A 22,270-nucleotide genomic window follows, 5' to 3' on the forward strand; every position below is an offset into this window, starting at 1 on the left:
ATGCACATTCAGGTGAAGCAAACTCTGTTCTCTAAATCACACTTCTCATCCCATAAATAAAACTGCAAAAATTGGACCAGAGCAAACAGCACACGTTGTAACCAAGCTTAGGGAGCTGCAGAGCTGTCTGTGCAAAGGGGACAAGGCTCCAGCCCACCTGGCTTCACAGGCACAGGGCAGTGACTAGCATGTCCTTCTTTCATCTGCAGGGATCATTTATTATCCCAGATCTTTAGTCCCAGAAATCTAACTTTCATGTATGCTAAATCTGACTTCAGCAGGAAGAGCACAGTGCTTCACCAGCATCTGGACATCTGGGACGTCGCATTTTCCCCAGTGAACTAGCTGCTTTCTCTACTATCCCACCAAATGAAATCCTACCCTGAGAACAGAGACAGATATTCTTTCTGGAATTAAAAACAGTCTGGCATTTTTCAGGATAAGGTTTATTGTTGTAGCTTCATTTCCTGTTGGTTGTTGTTTCTTCTCCAACTCTCCTCTGCTCAGCCTCAGTTGGTCTGCAGATTTTACCCATGACCTCCTCTGACCTGCTTTCCATCCTCTGTCTCTCAAACTGCTTTACAGTCATCTCCTCCTCCTGTCCAAAAAAAAAAAAAAGCCTGTAACAACCAAACAGATCTCTCAGCAGCAAAGCATACAAATTTGCATTTAGCAAATTAACTGTAAACAGCAGAAGTCCACAGTTCAGGAAACCTGTCTCTGCTACTTGCCTGCCATCCTCATACTGATGATTTCTGCCTGACCTTATCTTCTAGCTACACCTCCACTTTCTGCTGCCTTCCATCCTATCGATATCTTTTTCACAGAAGACTAAATTGTTTTTTCTAGATACATCTTCTGTCACTCAGGAGGCTAATTAGTGTGCTCTTGCCAACTTCGGCACCTGCTCTGGAGCCACTTAGGGCAAGCAGTATGGGGGAACATGTTCTAGCCAATCCTCATTGCAACTAAACTCTTCTTTTACTGATGTACACTGTGAAAATAACAATTTCTGTTCAAAAAGGAAAAATTCCCCTCTAAACCTGATCTGCTCACTGCAATGGTAGTTATCCTACCTCACTACAAATTACTTTTTTTTTTTTTGTCTCCCCACACACAACAAGCACAGTATGCCCTTCCTTGATCTGTTTTCTGAGTCATTAATACATTCAGATTAGAATACAAAAGCAAAAAATTGGACCACAGCCCGGTTTAGTTTCATTTGGGGTTTTTCCCTCCATTTGTCATCCATTCCATTTTAAAGAGGTGGCGGCTTCACTTTTAGCACATTCCATTCCTGGCCCACACTTGAGACCCCAGCTGGCCTGACTTGAGAACAACCAAAACAATCTTATGCTTCTATTCTGTCATTTTTCATGCCCTCCCAGCTGCAATGCACACTGTTGGTTCTGTATTGTCTTACGGAAGCCATGCAGGCTAGTTATCTTCCTTTTTAGAGGACAATAGATACCTAACATATCCCTCCCCTCATCTGCTGTTATTATCCTTCACTACACTTGTATTTCTCTGTCTTTATTTTCCTCCTTAAAGTGTAATACCCACAGATGAGAAAAGATTCACAACACAACCTGTACTGTAGGCAGTGCAGACTCATGCAGTCGATACCCTTGACTAATAGAACGCATCACCAGAGCATGTCATCCAAGGACATCCAGAAAGTCACACACCTTGCACGGATGGATAATGAGATAAAAGCAGGTCAGATGTTGGGACTATGAGCTGCCACACTTTCTCATCTTAGGGTCACCTTAACCTGTGTTGTTCATGGCTCGACAGCTTCTTTGAAGCCCATCCAGAGAGCCTGAGCTGTAACAAGAGCCCCTTTATGACACAGGGGAATGCAGCAGCACTATGTGTGCAGTGAGTGCCTTCTTGCAACACAGATCATGACAGCTCCATGTATTATTTTCACTACAAAATTTGTATAGCTTCTCTTTCGCCCTCTGAACTGACAATAAAAGCCTTACTCCTCTTCTCTGGCCATAGATCAAAGCTGGGACAAATGTTTTTATTTGCTTGGGCTCCTACCAGGCTGCTGGGAGCCACAGAGGCCTATGAGCCTGAGAGCTCAACCAGCCACCTTACACCTGTAGGAAGTCAAACTGCATACCTGTGCCTGGCCTTTGGCACAGCTGCATCCTGTGTGCTCCATTAGTGTTACCTGCCATGCTGAAGCTTATGCAGATTTGATCAAATTTAGACATTGAGCAAAAACCCACAGTATCTGGGGGTCCCTTGCTGTCAAGGTATTTGGAAATAAAGAACAGTAACCAAGTTACTTATTATTTTCCTGCACAGTCTACAAATTGCTTGATTCCATTATCTTAATGTCAAAAAAAAAGAGGATATACCAGCTTAATCTCTTCTGAGAAAGGGGACAAAACACGATTTATGAAACAAGCCAGGCCTGAACCTTGCACTTGAGCACTCCAGCTCAATGGTCCTACTGTTTACAGCTACACTTCTGCACAGTTTAGCTCACTTTTTTTTTTTAAACAGGCAGCAAAGTCTTGAAGGCAGCCTGAGCTGAACTGATTCCCACAGCAGCACAATGTAACTTCACTCTTCAGCAAGGCATGAACTGGCCTTCATCTTGTGGCAGAGCACTAGTGCTATGTCTCAGATTCATAGATATTGTCCCAGCCACCCTCCTGCGTGGCCTCTCGGCTCGCCTGCTCCACCACCAGCAGTCTTAGGCCACAGCCCTGAGGAACTCCTCACCCCGCAGCACCACATTCTATCAAGCACATGGCATCAAGGAGGCACAGATGCAATGACCACCCTATAGCCATGCCTTCTGCTTCTGCTCCTCTGCCAGCTGGTAGGACTAATGCAAAGAAAAGGATATGTTGTGTATTTATACATAAACAAGGAATACCGCACTGCGATAAGCAAATCTGGGAAACTCCTAAACCATATTGAAAATTATTTCCTGTCACAAGTACTGAGCGAGCCAACTAAGAAAGCTGCCCTCCTAGGTATGTTATTTGAGAGCTGCAAAGGCCTTGTGGGACAGGTGATGGTCTCAGACAGTGATTGTGAAATAGCTGAGCTCTAAAGTATCATTATAAGAAAAGGTCAGCAGAGTAGACACGCTCCTCTTTAAGAGAGCAAACATGGAGCTTCTAAGGGAGCTAGTTAGCAGTATCCCTTGGGAATCAGGTTTAGCGGTCCATGAGAGCTGGTCATTTCTCAAGAACCACCTTCTGAACAGGGAATTCCCTGTAGAACTAGGGCTGAAAGAGAAAATATGATCTCCTGAAGCAAGATCAGACTTGACAAGGAGAGTGCAGAGCTGCAGTTTGCACCTGCAGGGAGAAAACCAGAAAAGCCAGAGCCCACGTTGATCCAATACTGGCCACTATGGTGTCAGATAACAAAAAAGTATGTAATGACATAGGAGGTCCATAACTAGTAGAGCAGTGACTTTCTATCTTTGGTTGCTGTTGTAAGGGAACAGTTGTATTGGATGCATATTAGTTAAGAAGTCCAGAGAGCTTGATGGCATTTATGCCACAGTATTACAGGAGCTAGTAGATGTTATAGATGGACCCCCCCCCCCAGCAATTTACCAAACATCTTGGGAGTCAGTGGAGGTCCTTGCTGATGGGAAGCTAGGGAGCATTATACTCATCCACAAAAAGGGCACAAAAGACAATCAAGGAAACAACGAACATGTCAGTTTAACCTCCCTCCATGGAAATGTTACAGAGATTATCCTGGAGGATTCTAAAAGCTTTGTTCTTTGCATGCCTTTTATCAGGTATAGGTTCATGAAATGGAAGTCCTGCCTTAGTAATGTTATCTCCTCCTGTAATAAGGTCACCATCTTGGTAGATAAAGGGCAAGAGGTGGGTGTAATTATTTTGGATTTCAGTCAGGCCTTTGATACCATCCCTCACAGCATCCTTCTTGACAAATTGACCAACTGTGAGATAGGTCCATACTATGCTGGGCAATGAACTGGCTCGACAATAGCACTCAAAGGCTTATAGTGTGTGGGACTACATCTAGTTAGCAGTGTTCCCCAGGCTCTATTTTAAGGCCAGTTCTGTTCAACATTGTTATAAATTACAGGCTTGGGGCAGAGTGGCTGGATGGTTGTGTGGAGGAAACGGACCTGGGGGTATTGGTCGGTGCTCGGCTGAGCAGGAGCCAGCAGTGTGCCCAGGTGGCCAAGAAGGCCAATGGCATCATGGCTTGTATCAGAAACAGTGTTGCCAGTAGGAGTAGGGAAGTCATTGTCCCTCTGTACTCAGCCCTGGTGAGGCCCCACCTCGAGTACTGTGTCCAGTTTTGGGCCCCTCACTGCAAGAAAGACATTGAGGCCCTGGAGCGTGTTCAGAGGAGGGCGACAAAGCTGGTGAGGGGTCTGGAGCACAGGGCTTATGAGGAGCAGCTGAGGGAGCTGGGATTGTTCAGTCTGGACAAGAGGAGGCTCAGGAGAGACCTTATCACTCTCTGTAGCTTCCTGAAGGGAGGTTGTAGTGAGCTGGGGGTCAGCCTCTTCTCTCTTGTAACTAGTGACAGGACGAGGGGGAATGGCTTCAAGTTGCGCCAGGGGAGATTTAGGCTGGACATTAGGAAATACTACTTTTCTGAAAGAGTGGTCAGCCGCTGGAATGGGCTGCCCAGGGAGGTGGTTGAGTCACCGTCCCTGGAGGTGTTCAAGAAACATTTAGATATAGTGATGAGAGACATGGTTTAGTGGGGTTATTGGTGGTAGGTGGATGGTTGGACTGGATGATCTTGTAGGTCTTCTCCAACCTAGCTAATTCTGTGATTCTATGATTCTATGAAGTTATCTGGATAGAGGACCAGAGTTGTTCCTCAGCAAGTTTGCCAGTGATACTAAACTGGGATGTGCTGTTGAAACTGTGGAGGGATGAGAGAACTTGGAGAGATCTAGATACAGTGGAGCATGAGGTAATCATCAGTGGTATGAAGTTCAGCAGGGATAAATGCCAGGGTCTACACCTGGAACAGAGCAATGCCAGACAAGAGGCATTTGGATAATGTCCTTAATAATATGCTTTGACTTTTGGTTAGCCCTGAAGCGGTCAGGCAGCTGAATTCCATGATCCTTGTAGGTCCCCTCCAATTGAACTAATATATTCTGAATGTTGAAATCCTTGGAAATTTAGAGCAAAGCAAGTGCAAATCCTCAGCCACAAACACGTGGCAAGTCCTACTCAAAGTGCCTCTACAAAGTAGGCCTGGGGCTTAGTTCTCAGCTGGCTCACAGGAAAGCATGCCTTTATGTAAGGATCAGAGAATGTGAGACAGGAGGTTAGATCTTTAAGAACTTCAAGATAACAGCCCTCTGGTTAAATCAGTACTTCCAAGACGTGTATATTGATAGTCACTTCTGTCAAGGAAATTATTCAAGTAAAGTACTGCAAAAGAGTCAGTTGTTAATCTTTGAGGGACAATGCATACACTGCAGGGGTTCATATAACTTTAAGTTACGAGTTTGCCATTTTTTTTTCAAGTACTCCCAAAAGGTTAGCCATACAGGGAAAAGCTGCACAGTCGGGATTACAGAAAGATACCAAAGGTTTATGTTGCTAAGTACAAGTAGGGTAAGCTTACTGTACCAGTTTATATGCTCCAGAAGTGCTGCCATTAGGGTAAAACACACTGACTTCAACTTTCTGCCACAGAGGCTGAGGAGGGGTCTCGACTGTTTTTGAGAATCCAGTGAGAAGAAGCAAGTAGCCTTTAGTTAGTGACTAGGTTTTCAGGACCCAACAAACAGTTTTTATTAATAGACTCTGTCCAATTTTACTTCTATGCATTCGTAGACAAAAGTTCATGTTGAAATACCAGCTCTATCTCCTGCTATTCCTTCCACTACTGTTTTCTTCCAGCCTACAAACAGTTAAGATCTGCTTTTATTTGATTGCCATTACCACCTGAAGCGTTACTTTGGCTTTTGGAGAGCCCAGTTCCATTCTCAAGCTGTCAGCTAAGCAAACAATTACCTCGCTTCCTCGAATTATTTGGAAAAGACTGGCAGTTCTGTGTGGCAGCACAGATTATTTTTCTTCTGTAGCAATTAAAAGTTCAACAATTTCTGCAGGAAAAAAGAGGCAATCCCCTAATTAAATTTCCAATTCCAACCAAAAAAAGAGGTAAAAGCACAAGAGTAGCAGAATAATACAGAAGAATACTTTTTCCTTTCTAATAAAATTTGGACAAGTAAAAGTTTGATATCACTGTTTGTTTCTGGAGGCACCTAATTGCCTCTAATATCAACCATTCAATATCATAAAGCTAGTAAGTTACTTAACCTCTCAGGCATTTAAAAGTGGTTTTAATTTGTTGTTGGTAATACTTAGGAAACATCAGCTGCTAGTACAAGCCTTCTCCTTTACATCAAGTGATAACTCAGCAGTTGCCCTTTAGCTGTACAGACATCCTTGTGTTGATAAGTAGCAGCATGCAAGAGAAGTGCACTTGACTTTTGTGCCTCAACTCCTGTTTTGCACCAAGTGCTTTACCCAGTTTGTGCTTTGCACTAATTAAAACATTTCAAATCTTCCATGGACTGGACAGATCGCAGATAACTACTTTCACTTTAAGCTTACATTTCCACTGGAAAACAGAAATACGAGTTGGCTGATGATGCCTGCCCCGGGCTCCTCCATGCACATCTTCACTGTGGTTCAGCAAGGGAACATTTAATAGCTTCCTCTTCAGAGGAAATAAACAAGTTGCAGTCCTCCCACATGTTTATACAGTCCAACCCAGTTCAGCTTGGGGTTAAATGGGGCAAATAACAGTAGTTATCTAAAGCTGACACTGAGATGCTTCTCCTCTGCAGAAGACAGCAAAAGGTTGGATTTATATTTAGCAGCATTCTGGTTTCCACTGAAACCAGAATGAGCCTTGATTTTCTTCTGTCAGATTGGGTAAGAAGTATGCACTGCTTCTTGAACACAAGGCATTCATGCTGCCAATTTAAGCTTTTCTTAATCTCCTCAGAGAAGTAATTATACAGAGGAACCACTTGAACTCCTCTGAAACCACGAGGTCCTTCAGTGGCACGCAGCCAAATTCTATAAAACCTATCTCTATAAAGACAAATGTATTTGGTGAAGGCTCCTGCTGATATCAACATGAGACACCAGCAAGGCTGGGGGGTAAAAACTGCATGTGCAGCTAGAATCAAAGCCAGCTCCATGCTGGAGGAGAGTAATAAACCATGAAACACTGCCAGCTCCTGCATCCTGTTTGCATCACTGTAGTTTTCCACATAACACATTGACATGTTTCATTTCAAAGCAGATAATGGCAGTGTTAGAAATTTGTCACTGCCTTGTTTTGTTTGGAGCCATTACCTCTTTGCTCTCAGGACTGACGTAGCATGCTTGGTGTGGATTGATAGACATCTTCCAGCACATTGAGTATGGGAGTAGAGATGTTTGGGAGCATCCATTCATGTGGTATCAACTTTCTTCTGGTCTTGAAAGAAGGAAATATCTAGTAGATAAACACAGATTAGGAGTCTTATTTCTCAGGTTGACCATCAGAGCAATGGCTTAGCAGATCGAGCTTTGTCTGGAGTCAGGGACTCTGGTACAGACATCACAAGTAAGGTGTGCTTATGACAGGGCCTATCTATGGCAATTGGTGCTTCCAAGTGACTTTTTAGCTATGAAGACATCTACAGCTCCAGTCCTCCTTGATAAAATAAGGCTAAATCACTGTTGGTCATCAAAGAGGCTTAAGAGACCACATAGCCCTCGGTCTACATCAAAACCAAAATAAATCAGACACTGATCCTTTACAGCCCAGCAATCCAGCAGCAGGGTTTGCAGGCTCCTGCAAACATTTCAGTCAGGCTCATTGCAAATGCAGATATTAGCATGGGGTATCTCAGGTTCATGAGTCACATCTCTTTTTAAGGGATACACCGACATAAACCTCAGGCACTGCAGCACAGGCTTTAGGTGAACTGCTGAGGTTACATGAATCACAGTGCTGCACCACCAGCAAAGAACTCAAGTTAGCCTCAGCTTCCTGAAGGGCTCTCTAGAATGCCATTTAGCATATGCAATAGAAAAAAAATAGACCCTCCAGGGTCCTGCGCAGCAGTTAATACTAACCAGTGTCAGTAAATGAGTGACATTCTAGAGGATTTGGTAAGGGAGCCCAACTAATGACTTTAACCACAGCAGACAGAGACTGCTATGAGCTGAACTGCAGGAGAGCCTGCTGTGACACTGCACCTTCTGAAAAGGATAATTGGATTCTTCTGTTCAGTACAATTCAGCAGAACAGCTGGAGTGCAGTACAGTATTCCTGGTGCTCCCAATAAAACCTCAACTTTGTCGTTATAAAGTTACTGAAACCCTGAGGCATGTCCTCTCCAAGAGGGTTGCATTGTTTGGAGCCCAGGACATGGCACTGAAACATGCACTGCTGTTCTGGAAGCCAGGCTTTACTGCCAGGGGTTGACTTTTCTTGCTTAGCACAGCGGTCACTTGCCTGCACAGAGTTGAGCAGCTGCAGTATCCATCAGACTGCTTAACAAATCAGAAGCCACATGTAACACAGCATTTCAAATACCACTCTATTTCTCCTCTGTTTTAGTTCCTAGAACTGCTAGGCTGCTTGTCTACTGCTAGCTGGCAGTGCTCAGCAAGCCTCCTATGACCAGGCCTCTTTATAAATTAAGTCTGGTATTTAATAAACAGTAGAAAAATGGCTCCAAAGCTTCAGTGCATTGGAGGCTAAGTAGCCAGACATGCAGCCAACTGTGACAGCTTTGAGGACACAGACGACAACTATTCCTCCTTGGTAACTGGAAGTCTATGGATGGTTCCAGCGTTACTTATTAGGCACATCTTCAGGGTCAGGTGGTCTCACCTACCTGTGTCTGGGTCTGCCACTGCATTTAGCAGCAAGGCACTGATCCTCCTTTTCAGGAAATGCTGTAGAAGGGTCAGGATATCACTGATCTAAGGCCTTTCTCTAAGTCAAACCTCACCAAGACACCTAAAGAAGCCAGCAGACAGGACATTCAAGCAGAGCTCTAAAGCTAGAATTAGGATGGAAGAATGAAGTTTTTGCAACATACTTGCTCAAAATCTAAGGATTTGGGAGGGAGGTTCTGCATGCACAGAAACCCAACAAAATCCATCTGGGCCTAAATTCACATTTATGAACATTCACAGTCACAATCATATTTTATTTCCCCTATGACTGGCAGGCTTGCTGCATCTCACTGATGCATAAGCAGGCTTTCTGCCACTATTATAAAAACAAATTATTTCATGCATGAACAGCCTTAAATATCAGTTCATGCTCCAAGCCATTCTCCTCTGCTGACATATGTACAGCCCAGTCATTCTGCATTGCAAAAGGAATATTTGTTCCATGAACCACCAATCAGATAAAGCAGTAAATGGATGAGAAAGTAACACACACAACATCGGCACTGAGAGATTTCCATTATCCTGCACCCCTTGCCATGGGAACCCCCTACTTTGCTGCTTGGTGTAAATACAAGGTTACTGGGCAAGCAAGAGAGCTTTAACATCTCTCTTCACTTCTATCCCAGCCTCGCAGGGTATGTGTTTCTCCACCTGGCATAGCCACGTAGCTCTTTCCCCATTAAGACAGTTATGTAAAAAGGAATAAATTTTGACCTGAGCAGTGCCGGCCACCTCAAATAGTAAATATCCATAGAAGCATCATCTACTGACATAAGAATATTATAAATAGAAATATTCCCTATAAGCAGCTTGTGACTAAGCTCACTTTTGAGCTAATAACTTCCCATGGAGATAAACTCGGCAGGAAAGCTTGCAGAGCTATAAATACACAGAATTCATTAACAGATCTTTTTTGTTGCAAAAATTCTTTTCTGGCTGTGCCTCATGACACTGCTGCTCCCAACCCATTCTCTTTTCAAAAGCTGCAATTGTTTAACTTCCAGATCCAGCTGCTCTCAGAAATCCAGAGGAAGAAAACATTGGGGCAGTTTTGGAGAATAAGACATTATTCTAGTGCCAAAAAAAAACCACCACAAGGAACATATACTATGTCATGAACTTTTCTTAAGTTTCATACTTCGGAAGTTTTAACATTTTGGTAATCAACCACTGGGTTCAGTGAAAAATAATGTATTTTAAGGACCCATGAATTTGTTCTGTGGGAATTGCCATAATGAGAATCAAGGATTTATACTCTATTCCTGTATTTGCTCTGCCCGGATCTGTTTCCCCACATTGCTCTGCTGAAGTATATGAATGCTGACCAATGGGAATCACTGGAGTGGCACATCCTATGCAGAAATGTGTTTGCTTCCTTGTGCTTTCCCTACATCAGAGCTGCACAACACCGTTTTATATTTTAGAAGTTGTTTGTGAAACACAGTGTTATTCACAAGAAAGCAATCTCTCACTTAAAGGTATTCTCTTGTGTATGCACTGTGATGATTCCTTGAGCAAAAGCTCATCATGTCTAGTCCAGCTTGAATTCTTTTTGTTACATAGGCACAACCCACAGGAACCCAAGACATTGTATTACATTGAAAGCCAAAACTAGAGAAGATATTATGCTTTCACCTAACTACCCGCATTGGTTTGGCCTTGGATGGGATTTATTTTCTTCATAATAACTGCATGGTGCTATGTTTTGCATTTGTGAATAAAACAGTGCTGATTACACACCGACAGTTTAGCTTTTGAGTACACACTGACAAATATCCAACTGTAGCCTTGGGTAAACCTCGTGGCTGACTTTCTACTTGCTGGTTCAGAACTATGAGGGCAGCAAGATAGCACAGGTGACTCATACTCAACTTCCAGCAACCCATCTTGCTCGCTATTCTCTTTAGTCTTTAGCTGAAGTTATTAAAAAAGAGATTATCGTTACCCAAATACTGAATTTACTAAAAGTCAGTTGCCAATACCTCTTTGGTTCAAATACAGTGCCTAACTCCAGCTGCTGGCAACTTTTCTACATTAAATTCAGTTTGGCTATGCCTTTCAGACTCTCAAGATTTTACTTCTCAAGTCATGCTTGGCACCAAGCATAAGAGGATTTACAAACATTTTGTGGTGAAGGTTTAACAAAAGCCTCAATTCTATCCACCTCTAATAAGGTTTTTGAAAACTATATTTCAGGAGTTAGAAACAGCTTTTGAATTATCTTTTTACAGTATAAAGTTAATGAAAGCCCAAAACGTTCCCGCTTATTTCACTACAGAGGACTTCATTTACATTCCGTTTGGCTGAATCATCTCCAAGCCTTCCACCCACACTGGGCATGCAGCCTACACAATTTACATGCGTGTTGGTAAAAGGTGAAAAAACGCTTTGCCAGACAAGTTTCCTAATTCATTTCTCATAATCTCTTCCCCATGTGCCCAGTTTTTATTATGATACGCTGAAGGTAAAGACACGTTTAGAACTACATCTCATAAAGACTTACTTAAATGAAGTCACACCATGTTTTTTGTTGGTATTTTTTTTCCCCTGGAATAATGAGCGTCTTTACTCATTATGGTTTTTTGATCAAATATGGAAGCAATTTGCAAAAATGGTCATCTAACTCTGCATGCATTTGTGCATTTAATTCTCCAGCAACAATCATTCCAACAGGGCAATGGTTACTTGCTGCAGTTTTCCTACCTAACTGAAGCACTTGAATTGCAAGTTGTGAGCATACAGAGATGTATATATCTCAGACCCCAATAATAAAGATGCAATAGTTGTCCCCAAGTCCTATGCTGCAAAAGGTCCTCAGTGATCCTACAGAAGCAGTTGTCTGATAGCACAACTGAAATTAAGCAGTTTGTTATTTATTTCTGGCTTCTGACTATATTCCATCAGTGTCTACTGTATGAGGCTTAAAGGATGAGCTTATCAGTAAGACCAGAGAATGACGTTTCATTTTACCTGCAGTGGTTGTCATACAAGTACCTAAAGTTGCCAGCTTTAACAGCTGCTAGATACCCAAGACACAAATGAATTCATTGTTAGGTTCCAAAGAACAACGTCCTTTTTCCAGCTAGATAACTTAGGATATAACAAGGCATTTGTTTACAGCAATCCTACCCAAATCTGATGATTTGCATTTTACCTGCTTTGCATTTGCATCTGATGCTGGCTGAATAAGCATTTCCAGAGCTCTGTCCACACTAGATCTATGTAGGGTTAAATGCATCACTCTTCATCCTAACCAACCCCTTCCTTTCCACATTATTTCCTCTACCTGCAGTCTATTCATAGCCTAGAATAATTTTGCGTGTCATGTTTAGGCTGGTAGCATTCACTGGCATTTAGAGTCACTTAGCTCACCATCTATATTCAACAACATCGATTTCATTAACACAAAACAGTACTGCAAGACAGGCACTGGGGCAGGGTAGACAGTACCAATAGAGGCAAGTACTCTTTAGAAAGCAAGTTCTGTTATCAGTTCATATTCTTCACTTCTAAGTTTACAACCTTAAAAGCATTTGTAGCCAAGCACTGGCAACTAAGAAGCTACTTGCTTCAGTTTCTCACTTCTCCTTTTGTTCTCCTTGGTCTTGTTGTATGCTCATGGGCGCTTTCACAGCTGAGTGGTGACTGCACTGAAGTCACTCATTGCTCTCAGCTGCTGCACAGGACCACGATCTCTTTCAGTCTCCTGCAATTACAGAAGCCTAAAATGAAGTAGCTGTGCTACAGAAAGAAGTTCTAGGTACCTAATAATCTTAAAGAATGGTATCTATCATATTGTGAAGATCTACTGCATGGGTTGCCAAGAGGCAGCTATTGCAGCCAGCACCCAGTTTCCCCCACTCCCAGATCTAGCTCCCTAAACCACTGTGGTTTTGAAGAGGACTGAATGCAAAAAAAAAAAAAAAAAAAAAAAAAAAAATCAAGCTCAAGTCAGCAAACAAATGGTCTAGAATAGTCTGCCCAACTGGATTCTGTTTCAACTAAAGAAAATGTTGCACCTCTATTAAGTCTTCAGATAATTACCAGAAAATTCACATCAACCACTGTAAAGCAGATTGTTTTGGCACAGTGCTGCTATGAAGGAAATATATATATTTGCAATCTTCCTAGTTTTTTGACCCCAAACCTCTACCACAAAGCTTGAAATGAACGATATGGCTGAGCTGACAAGGGTAGCAGCCCACCACACCATTATATGAACAGATAGTAGTTGAACTGGACCAGTTTAAAGCTGTTCCAGCTGCAGCATGCTCCAGGTGAAATCTTTAAAGGTGTACCTAGAGATTTTACTCTCACTCAAAGTCTGAAGCATTTCTAGAAAGAAATTTGTCAGGAAAATAGGCTGGACTTTCAGGGAGCATCAAGGATCTATTCCTGAACCTGGACTAGAAACACGTGCTTGTCACATGTTACTTTGCAGCCCATACTTAACTCACAACAGGATGACCTTCCTGTCACATCAAATGAGGAAATGAAGCAACCTATGGTTAACAGCTCTTATAAATATCCCCCATCTTCCCAAATTAACAGCCATTGCACTTAAGAGCCTCAAGAGTTAGCTGTCAGCTACAGATCAATGCTTCCCCTAGGTTGTGCAGCAAGACCTCCTGCACCCAGGTCTGGGAAACTCTCTCAGGCAGGGCTTGCTCTCCAGACCACTCCTTATTTACAAGCTGCTGGTGCCTCATGGAGAGGTTAATAATGGCCATCTGTCTGAAGAACTCTTGTTTATATTCCTCTCACATTATCCTTAGGAAAAAAAAGTTACATGAAGGCAGAGGTATTTAAAGCCTGACCCATCTTTCATCATCCCGCTGGAAGCTATAATCTGTCTGTGCTATCTCAACTGATATTTGTGTAACTGATTACGTTGTCCAAACAAGGGATTATGATTCTAGTTTGGGGAATAAGCAGCATGAACAGAGGATGTCTGAACAGATAAGCTTTTTTTTTTTCTTCAAGTAAGATTCTTTGAACAAAACGGAAAGAGAATAAATGTGTCTTACATAAAGGGCATTTGTTTCCAAATGGAACATTTCATGTTTTTCCATTAAGTACGAGCTGCTCTAGCTGTTAGAGAATATTTTATTGACAGGTTTGTTAATGCAAAGCCCAGTTCCAGCACTGACTGCATGAGGAAAATAAGGCTAGTACAAGCCACCCTTTTGTCTTCTGATTTTCTTCTTTCACACACATAGGATGAATCAGAATATTATCTTCTAGTTTTTATGAATATTGGATGAATATTCCTGTGTCTCTTGCATAAAAGACAATTCCTCATGCTAACTTCTCCATTTCTTCATCCAAATTAAGGGCAGGATGTGCCAGACTTGGCTTCCTGGGCACTGACCCAAGAAATACATTTGGTCCATGACATAACCTTTGTCACACAGCTTCAGAGCCCTTAGAAGACCAGACAGAATCAGGGAAACAACTGCACAATGTGTCTCACAGGATAATTACGATAAAAGATTAACAAGCTCTGGACACTTTACCTGAAGGTCTGGCCAACTGAAGAGAGTGCTATCATCATCCATGGCATGTTTTAAACCATTCAGTGTGAGCGAGGACAAGCTGTGCTGTTCAGATAGCCAAGAACATCAAGTTACTTTGGGATGCACAACCCAAGCAAGTTGTCTGCTTATTTACAGTGTACCAGGCCTCCGAGGACAGTAAGAGGAGGATTATACAGCTCTGCCCGAGGCCCAGCTTTCTTATTCTATCAAGTTGCAGTTTCAGCTCAAGAAACCCAAACCAAGAGCAAAGGTTGCTAAGCAAAGGTTGCTAAACTCTTAGACTGCTTTTTTTTATTTTTTACTTCATCTGGCCCATCCCTGTCCTGTCCAGACAGGAAAAATACAGTTTTTTACCCCTTTCTGTAAATATGTTTATAAAGTCAGATTGTGGACTGCATTATATATTGAAGTGTGAAAAAAGCATAACTACTATAGAAAAGTCCTGTTGACACAGATAAGGAAATTGAATGCCACAATTTGGTTAAACAGATTTTTAAAAGTTCTTTCTGAACACAGCTGGAACACAAGAAGATTATTTGAGAGCAGTATTTGATCCCAGGTTTAGATGGTATCAGAATGCTGAGAAAGGTTAGATTCCATTTACCTTTTATATATGGGGTGGTTTAATGCCGATGGGCAGCCAAGCTCCCCCACACCACACTCTCACATCCCATCCTCAAAAAGATGAAGAGAAAATATGATGAAAAAAGCTCATAAATTAAGAACAGGGAAATCACTCACCGATTGCCATCACAGGGCAACAGCCTCAGCATAGGGAGATTAATGTAATTTATTGCCATTACTATCCGACTAGAGCAGTGAGAAATAAAAGCAGACTAAAACACCTTCACACCACCCACCAGCAAAAAAGACTTCTGTTACTAAAGCTGATTAAGCAGTTTCCTGGGAAAGAAAAACTAGACTTTTTATGATCTTTAAGTGATTGCATCAGAAGATACAAAAATAAATGTATTGTGAACAACTGCCAGAAATTCATTGTTAATGATCTATGTTTTAGCTGTGCTTTTCTGCAGATCCACCTACAAGGGTAGTTATAAATACCTCTGAAATCTGTATAGCATTAACAGAGGTAGTAAACAACTGAGATGGCAGTCTTACAATTTCTGTTCAAAGAATTTGACTACTTGAGGACTTCCTAATATGACCAACTCAAAGCATGAACATGCAAACCATTATTCATAATTCTGGGTCTGATGGAGAAAGTCTTTTTTTGCTCATGCTACTAAATAAGGTTTGAACTCCTCAAGTATGTGAAACTTGCGGGACAGATTTGTCAGATATTGCCATCTTAGAAACTTAAGATGAAAACTCAATCTGCTCAGCCGCAGCAGGAGAGCAGGAAAATGAGAAGTATCCTGAGAGTGTCACATCTGGGACTGAGAACCAGCCTGAGGTGTCCAACAACTTCATCCACACTAGCACAGCATGCTTGCAGAGGCAGTTCTGGTCCAGCACATGGACACAGCAGGTTATGAGCTGCATGCTTCATGCATCTACATGAGCAGATGCATGTATCACAGCAGTAGCATAAGGGCAGTTGGAAAAAGCATTGTCAGGAGGAGCTAAGAACAACATCCCACAGGCTCACAGGGATCATCTCCCATCCAGAAGGAAACAGGAAGGAGTGGGCAGAGGAATTTCTTTGCAGTGACCGACTACACTGAACTTGTTGTTGTGGATATGCTTTCCAAGTCCATAAACCAAGGCTGCAATTCCTGCAGCTCAGCTCCACAGGGCTATGAAGCCGAGATTCACAAGTTATAAGAAATCAGTATTTATGATAACAATTTATATTAAAGTATCACACCTGAATATAGCTGCTTTTTAAGCAACAATCAATCAAATCAAACCAATGTTTCTAGCATACTTTTATTTTCCTATGAAGATGGACAGTAAAATTCTTTTTAATTAAGTCTCAAGAGAAAAGTTAGTAAGCAACTCCAAGCACAGCTGAAGAGTACCACTGCTGTTTCCATTCTGAAAATCATCTATCACACTGTTCCTTCATGTAAAATCATTACACTTGGACACATCTGAAGTCATAAAATTCCTAATGGAGTCAACACTAAATGCTGTGAGTGTTAAGAGAGAATTTCTTTTTCAGATGAATCAGTGTTGTTTGGTTATTCTTAAATTTAAGTTTCAATAATACATTTATTTTACCCTATGTATCTGAATCCTAATTGTGATTCAGTTCCCAGCTGATATGATTACAGTTGACATTGGTATTGTGGACTCGGTATAGTTCAGAAAGCAAACTGCAAAGAACTAGGAGCCATAAAGGAAGAGTGGAAGTTTTTATTATCCTGCAATGCTAGAATCCATGTTAATTAGCAAAGATTGAATTCAAGTTATAATTAGCAGAGAGCTTCTTGATGTGGGATAATAGGAAATAAAAATGGCCCAGGGAAGCTGAGTTGCTCTTTTTCCTCTAAGACAGACTCTTAAGTGTTCTGTTCAATCTTCTTTGATGAAATTTGCCTTTTTAATAAGCACAGTGCAAATCAGTTGGCCATTTCCACTTTGGCCTTCGTAGTACACATCTTACATACCATTTTCTCTGCAAGTGGCAGATCCTGCTGGATAGTACAAGTACCAACAAGCAGCTCTCTCCAGCACACGTTGGACTTTGAACAAAGTCAACATGAAATCATTTGAAGTAGGTCCCCAGCCCAGTAGCAACAGGAGTCCTAACAAGATACACTATGTCACTATCAAAAAATAAGTGTGAACAAACATACACTTATACACATGGGAATCCTAGCAGGGAAAGTAATTTACAACACAAGAAAGAAATTACTAGACAAGCTTAAACATTACTTCCATCTCTGAGACCTCAAAAGGGCTGTGGAAAGCTTAAAAAAAAAAACCAAAACATAAAACAACTAAGATCTCTTGAATAGTACAGCTTTCCTACACCAAGTGCCTTCTGGATGGTTGCATTCTTGCCTTGATGGTTGTGTGTGGCTTTATGCCATGCTTGCTTTTCATTGTCTAGGACAATAAATTTAAAACTGCAGGAAGTCAGTTCACTGGTAAAAGTTTAGACCTCTGTTCTTGCTGTTAGCTTCTAGTGTGACATCTAGTATCATCTCCTCATACTCAAGGCTACCACTTGACCAGTAAATAACTTATGTTATCAGTAAATACACAGTGAGCAAATGCCACAGCTGATAGGTAACATATGGCATTCTCCACACACCCACTGCTCTCTCACTCCTCCCAGTCTATATAAACGATGCAGAAAAGCAAAACAACTGCTGCTGTGTTATACAGGCTGCCAGCACCTAGCCAGGTTTTGCCAGAACCTAAACCTGAAGTTGTATGGCTTCTTTTACAGCACAGCTATGTGGCAACAACACTAACAGTAGCTGCAAAATGCTACAACCAGAACTTCTTAAAACTCATTGACTTCCAAGATTAAGACCTATTATATAACATCTAGATTAGTGTTGCCTTTCCCTAATGAATACTAGCTTTGTTAAGGTGTAGCTGTCTGTAACAGCACAGTCCACTAACTACAGAGCTCAGTGGTATGACACCCCTACTATGCAAAACATTCTTTGAAGCCTCTTGCTGCACCACAACCATGGACAGAAGGAAGATACTCCTTTTGTGTACACATAGCACTTAATGCCATCCCAGTGTGAAAGTTACCTACAAACATATGCCTGGAGAGTTAAAAATATAAAACCACTTATCTCTGCCTGAAGCCCCCAATACAGTGGCTAAAGCTTAGCTATCGGTACTCAGAGCAGTACTGTGATAATGCCTTTTAAAAATAAGATGGAACTCTACGAAACCAGATAGCAACAGATCCAAGGAACTATGATGCATTTGACTTTGTACATTGGAACCATCAGTAACAGTAGTTACTGACCAATAGTTTCCACCATTTATTGAAGAGTCTCATTGCTTTTGGCAGAGGTACATTTCAGTTTTCTTCTGAAGCCTTTTCTTGTTTTGTTTTCCACATGCTGTACTTAGCCTTTTAATTATTTCATTTCTGAGAAATCAGCCTGCATCATCTGATATTAGGAAGATGTGGTTGTTTTGTTTGCCTGAATAGCAGAGGGCAAGCTTCTCTTCTGCCCATGGAAGTGAAAGCGCAACTGAGCACAGAGGTTAAATCCTCCTGACAGCCATATGGTTGTGGGAAGTGAGTTAGAAGCATTTCAAGAGCACTGAAGAGATAGCACAGGCAGGGCTGTCAGCCAGGATGGTTCCATTCAGAGAAGAATAATTGACTTAAGATGTCAAGGGAAGGAAAGCTGGAAAAGGAAGAGTTTTGTGCTCTGATTCCTAAGTCCACCAAAACTCAGTACCAGTCCATTTTGTTCAGAAAGCACCGTTTTACTGCAGTAAAAAAAGTGTCCAAATGGAGTTGTGACTAAATAGCCGATAACTGTGAAATGCTCTTTCAGCATTCAGTTAGACCAAAGTTGGCATGCCCACTGCAAGCAAAGCTTGTTAGAAATAGGTATTGCCAAAATGCAGAAGAAAAAGGCAACTTCAGTTGGGCAGACTAGCTCACCAATGTGGATAACGGATGTGGTCTTTAAACAGCCATTTCTCAGACAGTTTTGAGTGTTTTTTTATACACCCTCAGTAGTTTCACTTACTAATCCCTCTTAAAGGAAAAGGAAACAAGTGATGCAGTTATTGGACCAGCCTGCCAGCCAGATTTAAGCTACGTTGACTACCACCATAGCATTCCTATACAGGAGATTAAGTTGTCTGCTCACATCACTCAAGTATCTTTATGGGACATTAGGCTGTTTCCTGACCAAGTAATAAACATTACTTAATGTAAGTGAATTCTTGTATCTCATGCAAGCCAAGGCAGACTCCTACTTGGAACAGTCTCTACTCATTGATTATGAAAATGAATGAATGAAATTAATTCCTGGGTGCCCCCAAGCAAGAAAATTCCCTCTTCCAAAAGCATATACCTGCAGTACAAGCCAGCCTTTCCAAAACACAGATATTAACAGTTCAAGGAATACAGTGGGAACACACAACCTCAAGCTAAAATGCAAGCTAGACTCACTGAAGATAGTGGAAGCAAGGGACAGGGGCAGAGTCAGAAGGAATGCATGTCAAAATATCAAGTAATCAATGTGGTAACATCCACAAGTGAGGTCAGCTGGCATCTCACATGAAAGATCCTTAATGTGGAGCCCATGCAAGGAAATACAGTTTCAATGAAACATACACAGAACAGATTACATGACAAGCTTTTAAGCTCAGCATGTCATTTCATTTAGGTCAGGCTGCTGTGTTCCTGTGCCTGTACTGCACTATGCCAATTAAAAGAGTTGTGTTTAGGGTTACTTTCTCAGTACTAAAGTATTAGTTTTCTTTTTGTGTAAGGATAGTGGAGTGCTTTTACTAGAACATTGGCAACAACTTTCTAGTTGAGTATGAAATCTGATCATCTACTTACTTGCAGCATGCAGTATCCAGTGCCATCTTCTAATTGGATGCTTCAACAAGCCAAGCCATCCCTTACACCAACTCTGCATTCAGTCATCATTTATGCTAATACTGGCAGAGTCTGTCAGAGGCAGGAACTAAGACCTAAATAGGATTGTTGCCTTAGCTGGCTGTAAGCAGGGCATCAAAGCAACAGACATAAGGCATGGAGAAACATATTGGTGAAGTCTGGTGTTTGCTCTCGCACCTACAAAACACTTCATGCACCAGATTGGAGAAGACTGACATGAACAGTGGAACAGTGAGGGAAAAGAGCAAGATAGAGTTGCACAGCTATGAGAATATGCTCATGTTTATGCTGCCATCCCAAACGCAGTACGTGTATACCTCAATGTTGAGTATTACATTTGTGTGAACTCTCCTTCTGTTTTGTTTCCAAGTTTTAAGTCCAAGATCATTTATGTTAAACGAAGTAGAATCTGCCCTTAGAGCTGTCATTCAAACAAATCTGTTCAAGGACTTCACTGTGCTTTTATTTTGAAAACTTCAGTTACCTTTCTGTGTGGTGCATCACTTCAGAAACATACAAAGCCTATTATAATCTTGGACAGGGGTATTTTTAATTTTACCAAGTGACATAACCTTGTAAAGCCTTCAAGCGTATTGGTTGTAGAACTCTTAACTACAAGGCAATCTGGGAAGATCGCACCCATGCTGAAAGATGAGTTAGAACACCTAGCTGGAAAAAAAAAACAAATAAGCTAAGATATTTACATACAGTAATTCTTCTCATCGTCCTTCTTCCATTTTGCCTTCTTATCAGCTAATAATGACCTGGATGCTGGATAAATTTTAACTTCTGTATTATTGAACTACTTACTCACTTTGAGCGTTCAGCTTTTATAAATACTAGCACAATGAAACCTTTAACATCCCTGCAGTACAGTTAAAGCTACTTAGGAGCTGCATTAAGGTCTCAGTGGCTCAATCTGGTCTGCATTATCTGAGACAGCAGGGTGACAGGGACATGCAACTAGATCTATTAATTACTGATTAGGTTTCTGCTCATTTGATGCTATGCTCATTTAGAAGTCACTGGAAGCTCCAGCTGAAGCATGGAGGACTGTCATGGTTTTGTGATTTTCAGTTATTGGTATTCCACATCATAACATCATGTAGTGTATGTACCTGGTTCTCAGAAGAGAAGGACTACTACAGTCCCCAGGGTACTTTGCTCCTCTGTTACCATTTCCAGCCAGAGGGAAAAGATAAAAATTTGCAGGTCACGAGACCTCGTCCCTTCTCTCTCCACCCGTCTCTCATCCTGGTCGCACCTCGCTCTCCAGCCGTCTTATCGTCGGTAGTAGATCAAGGCCTACCTTGATTTTGGACATTCTCTCTCGCTGTATTGGATTTATCAGCTTAAATTGTAATTATATTGTATTATAGTGTGTTGCTTTGCATTATGGTATCTTATTTAGTAAATTAGTTTGTTTCTCCTCAGATTGTTGCCGTTGTTTTGCTCTCAGGCCCATCTCCCTACCCTTTTTTCCCTTTTCCCTTTCCTAGGGCATGGGTCTGTGGATCCCCTGTCCCATTCATCACAGAACCGGGCCAAACGCCTGTAAACCATTGACAGAGGACCTATCTAACCTTATAACATAGAGGTGACTTAATTTCTAGGCCATCTTCTAAAAATAGTTTCTACCATTCTTACATTCATGTCAGTCTCTTGCAAACCTGTGCTATTACATATCACATTTTTTGTCCAAGTAATGAGTGGCTGATTGCATTTATGGACATCACTTCACTGCATTCATTTACCTGGTTCAAGACCATCTTTAGCTGTTCTAGCCAGAAAGAACAAGGTAATTAGGAAGTAGAAGCCCAGTTCTTAGAGAAAAAGCAAGTATGTTTCTCTAAAGGACACCACCTAATTAAACTCCTACAGAGATCTGCATCCACAACTTACTGTTTCCTCAGGGACCTTTTTCAGAAGCAGGTTATTAAACCGAGGCATTCTCTCAGTGAGACAGTAAGAGCTGATTACTGTTTCTCCTCAGTTTGTTCTTACCTGGAGAGCACTAAACCTGCCCTGAGCCTGCCGCCTTTCTCAAGTCTAGATGAGGTAGCCTCAGTCAATCAGACGCAGTGTTTGATTAAGCACAAAAGCTGCATGCCACTTCCCACATTCAGGGCACTGTCATTTAGCGAAGGAACAGGTTACAGTACCTTCCAGGCAAGCAACTGCATAATTTGGATAGCAGAATCCAGACAGGCATGATCTTGAGCTGCAGCAGCCTGTGACATACT

General features: G+C 41.7%; 1 long non-coding RNA gene across 1 annotated transcript in view; it reads right to left on the reverse strand.

Annotated features, from left to right (window-relative positions):
• Window positions 431-22,270, reverse strand: part of LOC110400686 — a 30,206-nt gene continuing 8,366 nt past the window's right edge. Inside the window, exons 2-3 of the long non-coding RNA XR_002440030.1 lie at window positions 7,365-7,506; window positions 431-598 (exon numbers count right to left, since the gene is read on the reverse strand). This is a non-coding gene — a long non-coding RNA (uncharacterized LOC110400686). The remainder of the gene's footprint in view (window positions 599-7,364; window positions 7,507-22,270) is intronic.

This window comes from Numida meleagris, chromosome 5 (genome assembly GCF_002078875.1).
Source record: "Numida meleagris isolate 19003 breed g44 Domestic line chromosome 5, NumMel1.0, whole genome shotgun sequence".
Taxonomy (NCBI): Eukaryota; Metazoa; Chordata; class Aves; order Galliformes; family Numididae; genus Numida; species Numida meleagris.